Below are 13,868 nucleotides of genomic sequence, written 5' to 3' on the forward strand. Positions count from 1 at the left end.
AGCATGTCAGCTTTCTCGTTGGTTAAAAGGGCACTGTCAAGGACATTTCCAAGTATATGCTAAGTTAACTGTGAAACCCACTCAGGAGGGTGAAAATATTGCTTTTCCACAAAGCCAAATTCTTCTTTCTTTCCTACAGCTACTCTCATCAGCACGACTCTTCCAATACTAACTGCATTTCTAAGCATTTTTTCTTGGCAAGATGCATTTACTGGCAGAGGCAGTTTACCTGACACAAGATAGTCACCTTTAAGAGCATGCACGGGTTCAAATTTAGGTGAAGGAAGAGGTCACAGAAGCAGTGAAGAAAGATTTTTAAAAAGCTATTGCTGCTCTGCCACACACCATTGGCTTTTCCCATCTACTTTCTCCCTGAATTCAAGTACATTGTTGTAACTTTGGATATCAAACACAGAGAAAAAGGACAGTCCCATAAGTAGCCACAGCAGGGCTCCTGCCCTCACTCTCACCTCAGACTCAGTTAAGTTGCTTCCCATCCTCCATAGGATGCTGTTACCCAAATCCTATGAGAAGACTGAGCTTAGCTCTGTAAGACTTCAAGTCACACCTGATAAAACGTACTTAGGAAAATTACAAGCTGTTTAGATAATTTGTTAATGAAGGTCACGTGGGCACATCTGGGACAGCTCGAATAAATACCCTTGACCTCTGTTCCTGTTGGGGAGCTGAATGCAGCCCCTGTTCAGGCTCCTCTGCAGGAAGCTGTGCAATGCTCTATCAAAGGGCCACAGGCCAAGTGAGCGTGCTGCGGTCTCTCATGCTGCACTTTCTTTCCCTGTGGCTTAGTGACTCATGCTTCACACTTCCTTTTTATCCCATTTTGCAGCATTACGAAGAACCCTTTTGTAGCATAGGCAAGCATTTAGAAACACTTGGTTCTGGTAAACAATAAAAAATGATTCTTGCTAGCTATTAAGATGTCAGATTCACAGCTTTTCTGAGGAATGCATATCTTCACTCAGGCACATCTCCTTTCCATAGCCCACCGCTCACATGTGGGGCCCAACTGTCAGTACTCTCAGCAACACCACCGATGTACTGAGTGCTTCACTACCCCAGAATCCCTGATGAATGATGGGAATTTGCAATAGCTGATTCTTATCATCTGAAGATTTTGTGCTCAATGAATTTAATGCATTAGGTTTTCTTTTTAACTTAATTTATCTGAGAACAAGACTGACTTTTTTTTGGCATTGCCTTGGTTCATCCTGTTTTAGCTGGCACCTGCTTGCTCATTAGCTCATCTAAGTCTTGAGCTGGTCTACTGACACTGTGTGTGTGTTCTTGTGCACAATGATGAAATACAAGGAGGAGAACTTGGTAACTTGTTATTAGTAAATGCCCTAAGATGCCACTGAGTAACTTATAAGAGCTTGCTGGACAGGCAGATCCAAATAGACACTAACAGAACTGAGAGGATGGACACAGTATATTCTCATGTAGGTTAAGAATGGAGGGAGATCTCCATATATACTTATTATAGACCTTCATCCTCACAGACCTTCTGGAACACTGGGCTCTAAAACTTAGTTATTCACAAGTATACTGAAAGACACAAAGCAAGCCCATACTTTCTCCTAAATAGCTCAGCATAAGAAAGTCAGAACATAGGACAGTAAAGAATACTACATCATTATGTCTTGCCAACATTTGTCCACTCAGGTTTCCTGTAATGTAACACTAAATCTAGCAACAAAGTACCGGAAAACCTAAGTGCAATTCCTTCATAGGCAATAACCTGCCATTATATCTTGTCTAAATGCTTAGTTTCAGTACTACTTATTGACGATAACAGGAAGGCTTTATAGTTGTGTAGGCAAACCCCAGCAATTATTGCAATGAAGAGATCTTTCAGCATCTTTTTTTTTTTTTTTTTTGCCCCAGATTGAGCCCCCACTGAGTCAGAACCACTACAAGAAAGCTTGACTTCATGCTTAAGAACTACACAGCATCAGATGCCTTTTTTCATCTGTGGCTAATGGTGCAACTGCATCATTTGTTAGGGAGCAGAATCCTCATTTCTGTACATCTTTTGAAGAGCATAAGTATGTTTTCCACCACTCAGTCGAGTTCCCTCATCTGTAGATAATGAACTGCTTTTCATGACAGAGGTTCTAAGAAGGTAACGGAAAGAAAATAAATGAAAGCCAACATCTTTCTGCATTCAGAAGAGCCTATGAGAGGTCCAGGTAAAACCAGCACTGAATCCACTCACTCCCACTTCCCTTGCAGGACCCACTTCAACTGGTGGCATTGACATCTACACAGAGCAGCTATCCTATTTCCTAGTTGTCTCAATAGCTGAGATGCTGCTGGATAGATGCACAGATTCTTCTTAAGTTAATGCATGGTTATATACTTTACTAGTCCCATTATATTCCTCTTATTTCTTCACTGGGATCTGGGCTGGTCCCTCTATATGGCCCTTAGGGTCAGTGCTAAATTTTCTCCGCAAGGAATACTCTTACACTGTTTGGAGTTCCAGTATATGAAGTAACAGAGCTTTCCAGTACAGGGACAAAGAAATAAAATAATAACAATAATTCTTAAAAGAACAGTTCAGTGTTGTTTCTTTTCACAAACACTATTTTCTTTTTTGGTGATAGTTTTAGGAGCATCAGGCAAAGAGTGAACTCAAGCCTAACATAACTGTATTGCTACCAGCTGCCCCTGCTTAGGCCTGGTGCCTGCCTTTTAAGTGCCTGCATGAAACCACATAACAATGCAGTTTTATTGTTCCAGCTGTACTCAGCACAAGTTGACCTTGTCAAGGGAGCTGGGCAGTATTAGACCATGTATTTATATAAAAAAAAAAAAACACAAGAAAAATCTTGCATCTCCAGCATCAAGTTGTGATCTTTCCTCCTCCCCACAACAATCTCAAGGCCTGGAGAAAGACTGAGGCATCCAAGAAGTTTCCCACATTCCCAGACAGCGCACTGCATTCACCAGCTCACCGCTTTTTTGTCTCCTCGGTCAGTGGCCACTCTGTGTGCTTCTTCTGTAGGTGTGTCACCTAAGGACCGTATCCCTGCCAGAGATTTGAAGTAATAATAATAATCCAACCATGCGTTTTGAGTTGAGTGGGCTGCCAGGCCTACTCCAACCTCCAAGAAAGTAAATCTCACTATTTGCACTGTGTTCAGCCAAGTTTAATCCTATTATTAATTTCTATAGGATGAGAGATTTACCCCTACTAGACTTACTGTCTCATTAAAAAAAAAATGCTAGACACCAGCCTTGCTCTCTTATTTCCCCTCTTCCTTCCTCTCATCCGACCAGTTTCACCACCCAACCTGGCAGCGACTACATAAAACTTTCCACTTTTAACTCCTCCATTACATCCTGTTTGGTTTTTTTCAGACATTACTGAAAATCTGACATCTGTTAGTGGCAATCCGTGCTGGCTCATGGGATGTTTCAAACCCTGTTACAGCGGGATACCCAGGCAATGGCTCACATAGTGGCTCAGAGTACATGGAGGCAGTCACCATTTAATAGCTTCTGTTTCCTTAGCTGGAATCGGACTTCTGGATAATGATGAACTTCTGTTCAGCACATTAAGAGAGAGATAGTAACTTTATTACTGTAATATTGGAAGTTCTTTGGGTGTAATATTTATGATTAATTAAGAAATGATCCCATTTTTTTTCCTGAAAGAACCAGAGTAATGATTTTCTGAAGATACCTATCTTAGTTAGAAATTAAAATGAATGATCTACCATATGACATAGCAGAGTAAAAATAATTATAAGCATTTGGTGCTTTAGCATTAAATGATATGAGCTTGCTGCCATCTGTGTCTTATTTGTAGCCTTAGCATCTTTTAATCCCAAAGGAGGACTAAGCATTACTAGGTACATAAACAAGCATTACAGGAAATGGGAGAAGGGGAGAAATGAGAGCCATCCTTACAATCGCAAAACAAAAAGGTCACATGTTACAACTGTCAAAATAGTCCTAAGGCTCCCACCCTTAGCAGGCTCGTTGGATCGTTTATTGCCCTGCTAACACAGATAAAGTATCAGCAGGATCTGAAGGGCTGGCTTACTTGCCTCAGCTTTTTAGTTTTGATATGTGCATTTTTAGACTCCGTACATTAGTTGCTTCCACATCCTATATGCAAACAGTGAGTAATGAGCAGGGCTTTTAACCCAACACTTCCCACAGCTACGGGCTGAAGGTTTGGCTCAATGCTCAAGTGCCTCGGTGCAACACCCTGACTCAAGTGCTAATCAAGTACATCAGCGTCATAAAACAGGCAGGAGCATTTCAGGGTTCAAAAGCGAAGGAGTTCCTGCAGTGTAATGAGTTACTTACCGTGTGTCAGTGGAGCCAGATGTTCTTGGCCTGTCCCATGTTCGAGGAAAAAATGCGTTCAACTGTCATGTCAGCAAAAAAAAGATTTAAGATAATGCATTTTTGCCACGTGTTTGCGAGGGTCTGGAAGTACACGTGTGGTTGAGCCCCCAGCCTCAGTGAGCACACAGCGGCTCTTTACCCAACAGTAACGTGATTATCTGCCTGAACCCTGGGCTGAACCACAGCCATCAGCTCAGACTGGAATTCAGCAAGAGGCAGGAGGCTGTCAGGGCATCTGTAAATTTAACTTCTTACGTTGCAAGTGAGAAACACTATTCTACTGAGGATTTACTTCACACGTTCACAGCGTCAGCACTTCAGTTAAGAAAGGCACGTTGTCTCTTCAGGGAGAGTTGAGAATTTCCAGTTTCACGTTTAGGAAGCAGAAAGCATTCTGTGCATAGGTGCTGATGTGCTGTTTTCCCAGCTGCACACAGAGCTGGTAGGTGTGTTTCTAACCTAGCAAGCAGGAGAAGCAAGCCGCTCTCCAAATACTCTGAATCCCACAAAGCAGCTGATTCACAACTCGGAAGCCCAGTGCATATTCTTCATCAGCAACTGAGTCACTCAGAAATCCTGGATCAGCAAGAAGTGAAACAGCGTGGCTCTGATCCAAGGAAGTGTGTGTGTGTGTGCCTGCTCAAGGTCAGGGAGCTGTTTGGATGTCTGAGGTATGCGCTCTGCTGTATTTGGCACTTTGTGGGTTGGAACACTGAGATAACACTATAAGAAAAAAATAAGAAAAATCACTCATGAAGTAGGATTGCCAAGCAGGGGTTGGGCTACAAAATCTCGTATCTGTTCCAAAACTATGGAAATAGCGCCGTCAAAGTTTTAATCAGTGTCTGCATTGGGAAACTGTGTATTTCATACACATTTCCATCAAAACCAGCCAATCAACCACCCAAACAGGCGCCATTATTAGCAATTTCCTGACCTCTTCATACACAGCCTTTGAATCTGTCTGTATGGTGAAGATAGCCCCTTGGTTCAGACAGCATTGTCAGAAGGTAAGAAGCCAAACAGACAGAAACCATCCAAGAGTCCCAAAGTCCTTTAAGAAGACTGATGGTGATGGTGACACTGGCAAGTTGGTGATGCGTGTAGGCAATCCAAGTTCTTCCATAAGACTTTAACTCACATCCTTGTGGAGCAAATAAACCTCAGCCCAAATGGGGCAAAAACACTGCACTGTGGGGGCAGAGCAGAGTGAGGGCTCCAAGGAAAAGAATTCATAATACCTGGGACTAGCAACAAATCCAGATTGCTCCGGCATAACCCAAATTACTACAGCTGTCTCAGGTTGCGGCCACTGGATGTCACTACTGATCCATTTCAGAGCACCGGCAGATTTTTATGAGAGCAAAACAAAAACCATCCTAATTTGGATTGAAATACTACTTTATATATTAATATTGCTCATGAGAACTTGCTAGCTCATTTTGTTAAGTCAGCACAGCACATCTGTCACCATGTATATGAACGCAGGGCAGCACATGCACTTCCTTGCATTGCCAACTTTTCACAGGGGAAGAGACCTTGGGGTTGAGGGTAAGAAACTTTTTGGGCAATGACATCACATAAAGGTCAGCATGGAACGCCAAGGCCAGCATGGAGCAGGAGCATGTCCAGGCTCACGGGCTGGGAGACCTCAGGTGTGGGAGCAAAGGACCAGCAGATCATCACCCCATCTTTTTCTACTAAAAACAATTCAGATCTACTTACTTTCCTGGGGCTGAGAGATTGATCCTATGTATTATACATTTTAAAAAGCAGTAGAGAGAAAGCTCACTGAAGATTGATTCTCTCTAGAGCACCTCCATCGTGCTGGACAATTGCATCAACATGCAGGGAGAGGAAGGTCTGCTTTGGTAGGCTTGCAGTAAGGAGGTAACTGAGATGGGAGGATGAAAAGATCTTTATCTGTGATATTTTTTGCTCTGCTGGCATCCCCACAGACAGGAGGGGAGGTGATCTGATAGGAACAGATGAAATGAGGCACAACAGAGGGGAAAAAAACATCAAGATTTGGATGATGAGGCAGGAGCTGGGGCAAGAAGGGGAGAGCTGGCATGAAGACTTGGGTGAGGCTGAGTCTTTATGGGAAGGGGAGAACCTGGTACGAGATGGGCTTGAGAACTGGCCCCACGTAGGAAGCCTAGGAGATCTTGAAGCCTCAGTGACATTCTGGGAGGTGGGAAGAGAGCTGCACCAGTCTGGTTAGGAGTGAAGAATTGATTTTATGCACAAGATGGAATTAAGTTGCTGCAGGCAACCCAAAAATCATTGCCTTTGAACTCCTCCTTACCTTCTTGTGTGTAATTTTTGGAGTGTTTTGAACCAGTTTGGGGTGGGTGGTGTTCAGGGAAGCCTGACACAAAGTGGAATTAAGTCCACTGCAGGCTCTGGAGGAGCAAAGCATGGCCTTAGAGCATCTTCACCCAGCTCAGGGGACCAGACTGGTGTGGATTACATCAGCTTGATGAACTGCTTGCAGTGATATACCCGAATAAATATAGCAGTGATGAGCTCTCAGCTACCTAACAGAGCTGGGGATCTAACAGGACTGAGCCAAGGCTCTCAGCACCATCAGGCTCAGCAGCAGCCGAGCAGCCCACTGAGCTCATCGGAAACCTGAGAAACTCATCTGATTTCTGCTTGGAGGTTCATTTTGATTTAATCAGCCTGGCATTTTGCCAGTGGAAAGTTTTTCCACTCTGAAACTTCCAGGCCCGTTTTAGTGAAAGCTAACAGACAACACAAGGAGGTCTTCAGCACAGCTCCTTTTTGCCTCCTCTTTGCTTTCATGCAGAGCCATGTTAATGCCACGAGGAAATGACATTACATGCAGAGTTATATTGGTGTCATGGGACAAGACAGGTGCTTCAGTTACTCAAATGAATTTAGTCAGGAAAGAGTCATATGGGATCCGTCCCACGTTCAGCCTGATCTAGTGGTTGGCAGCTTTACCCAGGACAGTGGATTGGAGCTCAGTGATTTTTAATGTCCCTTCCAACCAAAGCCATTCTATGATTCTACCATTCTATAAGAGGGGACGGATGAAGAAAAGGGCAAAAAAAGAAAAAAAACAAAAACCAGAAAACCAAAAGACACAATGGCCAGAACTGCACCATTTGGCCATTGTGTCTTCTCAGCCTGAGAAAGTCACTGCACCTCAGTCCCACTGTATGCAGTGGCTGTAGGTGCTGGAAGCTTTTTAATAGCAAAGTAAACAATGCGAGTGAATGGATGCTGGAACCACAGCCAGCAGCCCTTACGCCGTGCCAACACATCCTTCAGCTCTGCAAGTAGTCCCATTGGTTTCAATAGGATTACTTGCAGGGTAAAGCCACTCAGCCCGAGGCAGGGAATCTGATCCCTGTTTTCAGCTGAAGATGTAAACTCTGGGACAAAGATCATTTCGATTTCACAGAGGCTCAGCCTGGCTTTTGCTCAAGCTGGGGGAAAAGGTGACCCTTCTGTAAAGCAGTATATTGCCAGAAAGCCATTTATCAGTCTAGAAAGGAGATTTAATATCAAGTTTAAATCATATTTCATCAGCCTCATTTAAAAAAAAGAAAAAGAAAAAAATCACACTATAGATTAATAAAGACAAATTTTCCTAGCAGGAAAGCAGTGGGATGGAGCTGGCCAGAGCTCTCCACAAGGCATTGGCAGGACCCCTCCTTCACCTCCCAAGCCCTTAAGCATCAGCTGCACGCTCCCCTCCTCTCCTGGAAGCATTGCTCTGTCCCATGGAAACCTGAGTACGTAAGATAAGATGTAAGGAACTCTCACCAGCTCTTTTTATGAGTATTGCAAGAGATGCCAGATGATTATCCAAGGCCTTCCCAACAAACCCACAGCTACAGGGGGAACACAGGGAGGTTGGCAAGGTAGGGAAATCCCGTGGCCAAAAATCTTTTGGAGAGAGCAGTTTCTCCTCCCACTTGCGGAGACCACACTTAAATATTTGTGGTATCATAAATACGCTCTTCTAGTGTGTGCACTAATAGGTCTCTGGAATACATCTGGTGTTGGTGGCTCCGGACCCTAAGGCTTGGAGCAAGGTAAGGAGTGTCTGTGTGTGTGTGCTGAGGGTGTGGGGCTCAGTGCTGCTTGGTTGAATCCCATCCTGCTGCCTGGGGTTAGAAAATGCAGTTTTCTATCCCTAACCTTGATTACTATAGATTAAGCATGATCTATAGGGAGGATAAGCTGCTACCATAGGGATAAAACAAAACAGACTGCTAGATGCTGATAGGCTGTGCGGCCACTTACATATGCATGAAATTGATAGAATATATTCTCAAAGTTGATGATAAAAAACATAACTGGTAGTGCTCTGCTTTCCCTCAAAATGCAGTGATTTTATTCTAACAGTGTCCCATGAGAAGGAGCACGAAGTCTTAATTCTCTTCTTCAGGCATATTAAGTTTCTTTCTGTGGAGAAGGGAACTTTGTTTCCCCATGCCCTTGCTCTCTCGTGCTGCTTGTAGCTTTAGAGAAGTACCTTCGGTCCCAAAAGCTGGGATCCTTCCCAAGGAAGAAATACAAAATGAAAGACAGGATAGGGTTTCCCTGTGCAGGTGCAGCATAGGAAGATTTTAATGATTTCCTTCTTGTTGAAAATGTAAACGGGTTGCTGCGCCCTGAGTGTGAGAGCAGAAGTGATTTCTTCTCAGGTAAGCTTTAGGAGGTAGGAAAGAGCATTGCAGTAACAACCTACCTCATCAGCGACGGCACTGCCGTGTGGGATCTGGGACCAAAAGCGAACCCAAGTCACAGAAATACTTTGTGTTTATAGGGCAGCTTTCATTAGAGAATGTGCATGTTTTACCAACTCAGAGAGGTAAAGACACAAACTGACACCATGTCCGACTCCCCCCGGTGATGTCATAAAGCCAAGGTCAGGGTTTGGCCCTACATGCTGGGCTTCCACATCTCTATTCCCTCACAAAGGGAGATTGAGCTCCACTGAATAGATGGTCACTGATGCACAGCCATCATGGGGAACTTCGGACAAAGTCAGAAATTAAGCATATTAATGAAAAAGGACCCCAGAGTTTTGACTTTGCGTTCTAACCCTAAGGAAAACTTAATTTGGCACGAGCAGCTGCTTGATCTTAGGGCTTCTGCACGAGCAGGGAGTAGTTTGCTTAATGAAATAATATCCCAGGCACACACAGAGAGCAATTACTTGCTCTCCTATAAACCCTCATGTATTCATCTAGAAAAAATGCTCATGACTCAGTCATCTGGGATGGTTCAAGCCGCTCACCCTGCAGCGGGAGGCGTAGGCATGGCAATGGCGAAGTTAAAAAGGAAGACACATGACCTCAATTACTCACAGGGAGTCAAAATTATGATCTCAGATACAGCAGTATAAATCCAGAGTCATTCCCCCTGAAGTAATTGGCATGGTACCTTATTTCTGTAACATACGGGAAATCAGAATGCGGTCTGCAATCTCAGTATGTCTATGGAGCTTTATGCAGAGAGGCTGTGCTCTCCAGCAATGCATTGTTAGTTATGGAGGAGAAAAAGCTTGGAAAACATACAAGGTAGGAAAGCATACTGAGTTTCCCTGTAGCAAGAGGGATTTCAACTTTTTTCTTAAATCAGGTTCTCTCTACTTTTTGTACACAGACCGCTCTATAGAAAGACTGCATAAAGGAGTATCTGGTTGAACTCTTAACTTTTGTTCCTCGTTTTTGCTTTGGATATCATTAAGTGATGGGAAAAGGAGGGTTCTGGCAGAAGAAAGGTGAGGAAAATTAGGAACGTACGGATGTACAGCTGGAGGACGACTACCATCGCGGACCTGGAGTTAGAGACATCACGAGCTCCAAGGAAGGAATGATTGATGTAACAACTACAATGAACCATCCCAGTGGGACACCTGAAATTGTACGGAACTATTTCCATCAGCACAGAACAAAGAGCTGAGGGCTCTAAGAGCAGAAGACGGCATGCAGCACCACAGGAGACCAAACAGCAATGTGTTATAAATAGAACCTCCGTTTGTCCTTTCTGAGCTTTCAATAACTGTGATATTCCCAACCTTAAGGTTTGGAACTGATAGATGATGAGTTTACCCTATATACAAACATATCATAATATTCATATATCTATGTATGTGTTTTAATGTTTTCTAGTCCTCCAGAGGCAGTCCAAATATACGTTACATTAAACTACAACTAAGCCACACCAGGGCATGCAAAAAGATGCCTAAAGGATGCTCCCAACAAGTGGCATGCAGGATTGCTGCAGGGCTGTCCCTCAGCAGCCTGGAACATCACACGCCTCTCCACATGCACAGCAGTGCTTTGCAGGTATATCTCACAGCTCCTGGCTTGGCCTCCAGCCATTACCCAACTCAGATTCCTTCCTGAAAAGCGCTGGCACACACATTGGATAGATATAGTTTTTAAGTATGCAGAAGGCACACACATGCACCAGTGAAGTTATGAACCTTGTAGACTGAGGAAAGCGATACTGTATTACACATATGAAAGCAAAGTAGTATATTTGAGTATGCATGAAGCATAGATATCTTTGAAATATGTGATAGTATATGGGCTCTGGAGTGCAAAGGCAGGTCCAGGGGTGTCACTACGGAAAACATCAGGGGTGGGTCATTAAGAAGCTGTTTGCGTTGGCACTGCTGAAGTGTTGAATGGAGCCTATGCCTCTTCTCAGACAGAAGTTCTATGACAACTTGAAGTGTTTCTGTGACAGATCCAAGAACAGCAAGCCTTTCTCAGCACAAAGTACACCTGAACTGACAGCCTGCAGTCAGTCAGTGTATGAATGGGAGCTGTGTAACTGATGGATATCTGTACTTGCACCATTAAGTCACCAGCCGTGATGCTGCCACCTTTCTGGTTCTGCTGATGGAACAGCAGGACAGGGGAACTGGCACCCCTGCAGCACCCAGCCTCACCCAGCTGAGCAAGGCACTGCCATGATATTCCCAGATCACAGCGTGTCCTGCTCTGGTTTGGGCCCAGCATTATGTATAGACTAAAGCAGAAAATAACACCAAGAAGTACTATAGCCATGTTTCCAGCATTACTACAGTTACATGTACTTTTGAAGCCTAGTATAAAGCTGCATGGAGACAACTTCAAGTTCAGAAATAATAGTTCTTTTTTCCCCACTGAAATAATGCATCTGTCCTGTGTTACACACTCGCAGCATACAGTGCAGCACCCAAGCAGGTGCTGTGCACTAGGACAGCAACTCCAACCTCCCACCATAAAGCAATAAACCACTGTATTCCAGAGAGGCAGTTTTGAGTTCTTTGGGAATAGAGAATTAAAGGTCAGCTTCTTGGTGTAGAACTACAATGCAATGGAAAGTATGGCACTAATACCAGGATAGCACAATCCTAGGCTGCAACAAATGAAGACAAGCCCAAAAAAAAGCAGGTATGAACACAGAAAACAAAGAAAAACTGCTTACCTTTGAAGGCCACAGGTAGAGGTCTCCTACAGGATAATCTGACCTCCACTGCCAACCCTTAAATGAGGTCTGGGAAGGGGTGGATCCTGGCTGCGCCCCTTCCGGTCACTCAGCTCCATTGCATGCACCTTAGCTCCCCTGGCTTGGCCCTGCCTTCCCACCAGGTGCTCAATCACTGCTTCAGGCTGTGACTTAGCATTTCTGCTACACGCTTGGCCATGCAAAAAAATCAGTAATCAGGAGTTTCTACAGGAGGCACTCACTAAGCCTGGCTGAGTTGTTGTCAGCTCGTCACTGTGCTGATGGCACGTGAAATGGGAAGGAACTGAAAAGTCACATGAGCTATTACTTCTTGAAAATTCCTGAGTGTAGGGGTGCAGGATGGTTGAAATGCATGTGGTGAGGGAGGAACAGCACTGATCCCTGATTCTGTTATGGAGGACCTGCCCCAGGAGACTCATGACACAGGCTACCCAGAGGGGTGGTGGAATCCCTGTCTCTGAAAGTGTTCAAGAAGCATGGAGATGCAGCACTGAAAGCCATGGTTAGCAGGCATGGTGGGGATGGGTTATGGTTGAACTTGGTGATCTTGGAGATCTTTTCCAACCTGAATGATCCTACGGTTCTATGTGTCACAGCACCTGCTGCACATGGGCGTTCCTGGAGGGAAATGGGTGGTGTGGGGCATGCTGTAGGGCTTGCTGTAGGGATGAGGATAGAAGACATGGTGTATGAACAGCTACTTTGTGAGATGAACATCTGCAGAGAAAGTTTTCCTTCAGGCCTGGAACTCCATTGTGGAGTGACTGTTGGTCTCCTGGCCAACCAGCCACATCAGCACAGGTCTCCAGGGCAGAGAGGAGCAGCGGGGTACATAGCACAATCATGAGATGAGGGTGACTGGAAATATCTAAAAGACCCTGAGAGGTTAAACTGTACCCTATGAGCTCTGGGAGCTCTCTGACAGCTGTGGGCTTACTGCTGGAAGACAGTCAAGCAGCATAAGACAGTCTTTACAAACAGGTGAGATGCTGGTCTTTAAGAACATTTAAGGAATGGGGTTTTAGCTGTGATGTTTAATTGGGTATTTATTTAATCTGCCAGATCCAACAGGTGTAGGTAATTTGGAACAGCTGAGGACACATCGACTTGTGTAATGTTAAGGGAATGTTCCCTTCCAGAGGGGAAGGGGGGAAGTAGTGTCTATTAGCATAACTATCTTCTCACACATCCTCTCTTGTCTCTGCGTAATATCCAATGTATTGTGGGTCCCTGTCAGCAAAACGAAACAATGATCCTCACCCCGTGGGTCTGTTATTGTTGATTTATGAAGTACTCACAGCTAGTTGTGTTAGATGTGTTCCTCCACTGTGAGAAACAATTACTGAGCATGCAGTGGTGCAAGGCAGTGCTGTTGTTATTACGTATAAAGGCATCTTCAGAATGTATTTGTTAGGCACTTCAACAACCTTAAGGAAACCCATCTAGAAATAAACATAGCCGGTCTAATGTATGTAATGAATGTAACGGGCCATTCTTCCACATTAAGAACAAATCTAGTAGGGTGATTGAGCAAAGCCAAACGTCTCCAGGAAATTCCTTTATAATACATGATTGAATTATTGTTTTTCTATTAGGGCAGCCAAAACATTCAGTGTCCTTGACAATACAGGATGTGTGCCGTAAGTTTTTGCCACTAAGCTAGGCATACTGTATCTGGATACGTGCCCAGCTATTTCAGTATTTCCATTTGAATGATTTATTCATTTTCCAGAGAAAGACTACAGAAGTTATACAGAACTCTGCAAATTTCTTTCAGATTGTACAAAAGAGCTAGGTGCCTGGCTGCCAAATGAATGAAATCTAAGGAATCCAGAGGCATTTACAGCAAAGCTGAGATTTTCCTAATGGACACCTATAAGTTATGCTCGTGAAGCCCCTAAATCTTTTCTCAATAGAAACTGGGCACCTAGCTCCCTTTGCAAATCCTCATCTCAAGCCTGCATTCAAGTCCCTGA

The 13,868-nt window shown here is 44.1% G+C and overlaps 1 long non-coding RNA gene across 1 annotated transcript; it reads right to left on the bottom strand.

The window, feature by feature from the left end:
* Positions 1–3,060: 3,060 nt before the first annotated feature.
* On the bottom strand, positions 3,061–9,298 carry LOC107053728. The gene is made up of 3 exons (XR_005860871.1): positions 9,113–9,298; positions 4,342–4,403; positions 3,061–3,569 (listed from the first exon to the last, which is right to left on the bottom strand). It is a non-coding gene; the product is annotated as an uncharacterized LOC107053728 (long non-coding RNA).
* Positions 9,299–13,868: the final 4,570 nt, after the last annotated feature.

This window comes from Gallus gallus, chromosome 6, assembly GCF_016699485.2.
Source record: "Gallus gallus isolate bGalGal1 chromosome 6, bGalGal1.mat.broiler.GRCg7b, whole genome shotgun sequence".
NCBI classification, from domain to species: domain Eukaryota; kingdom Metazoa; phylum Chordata; class Aves; order Galliformes; family Phasianidae; genus Gallus; species Gallus gallus.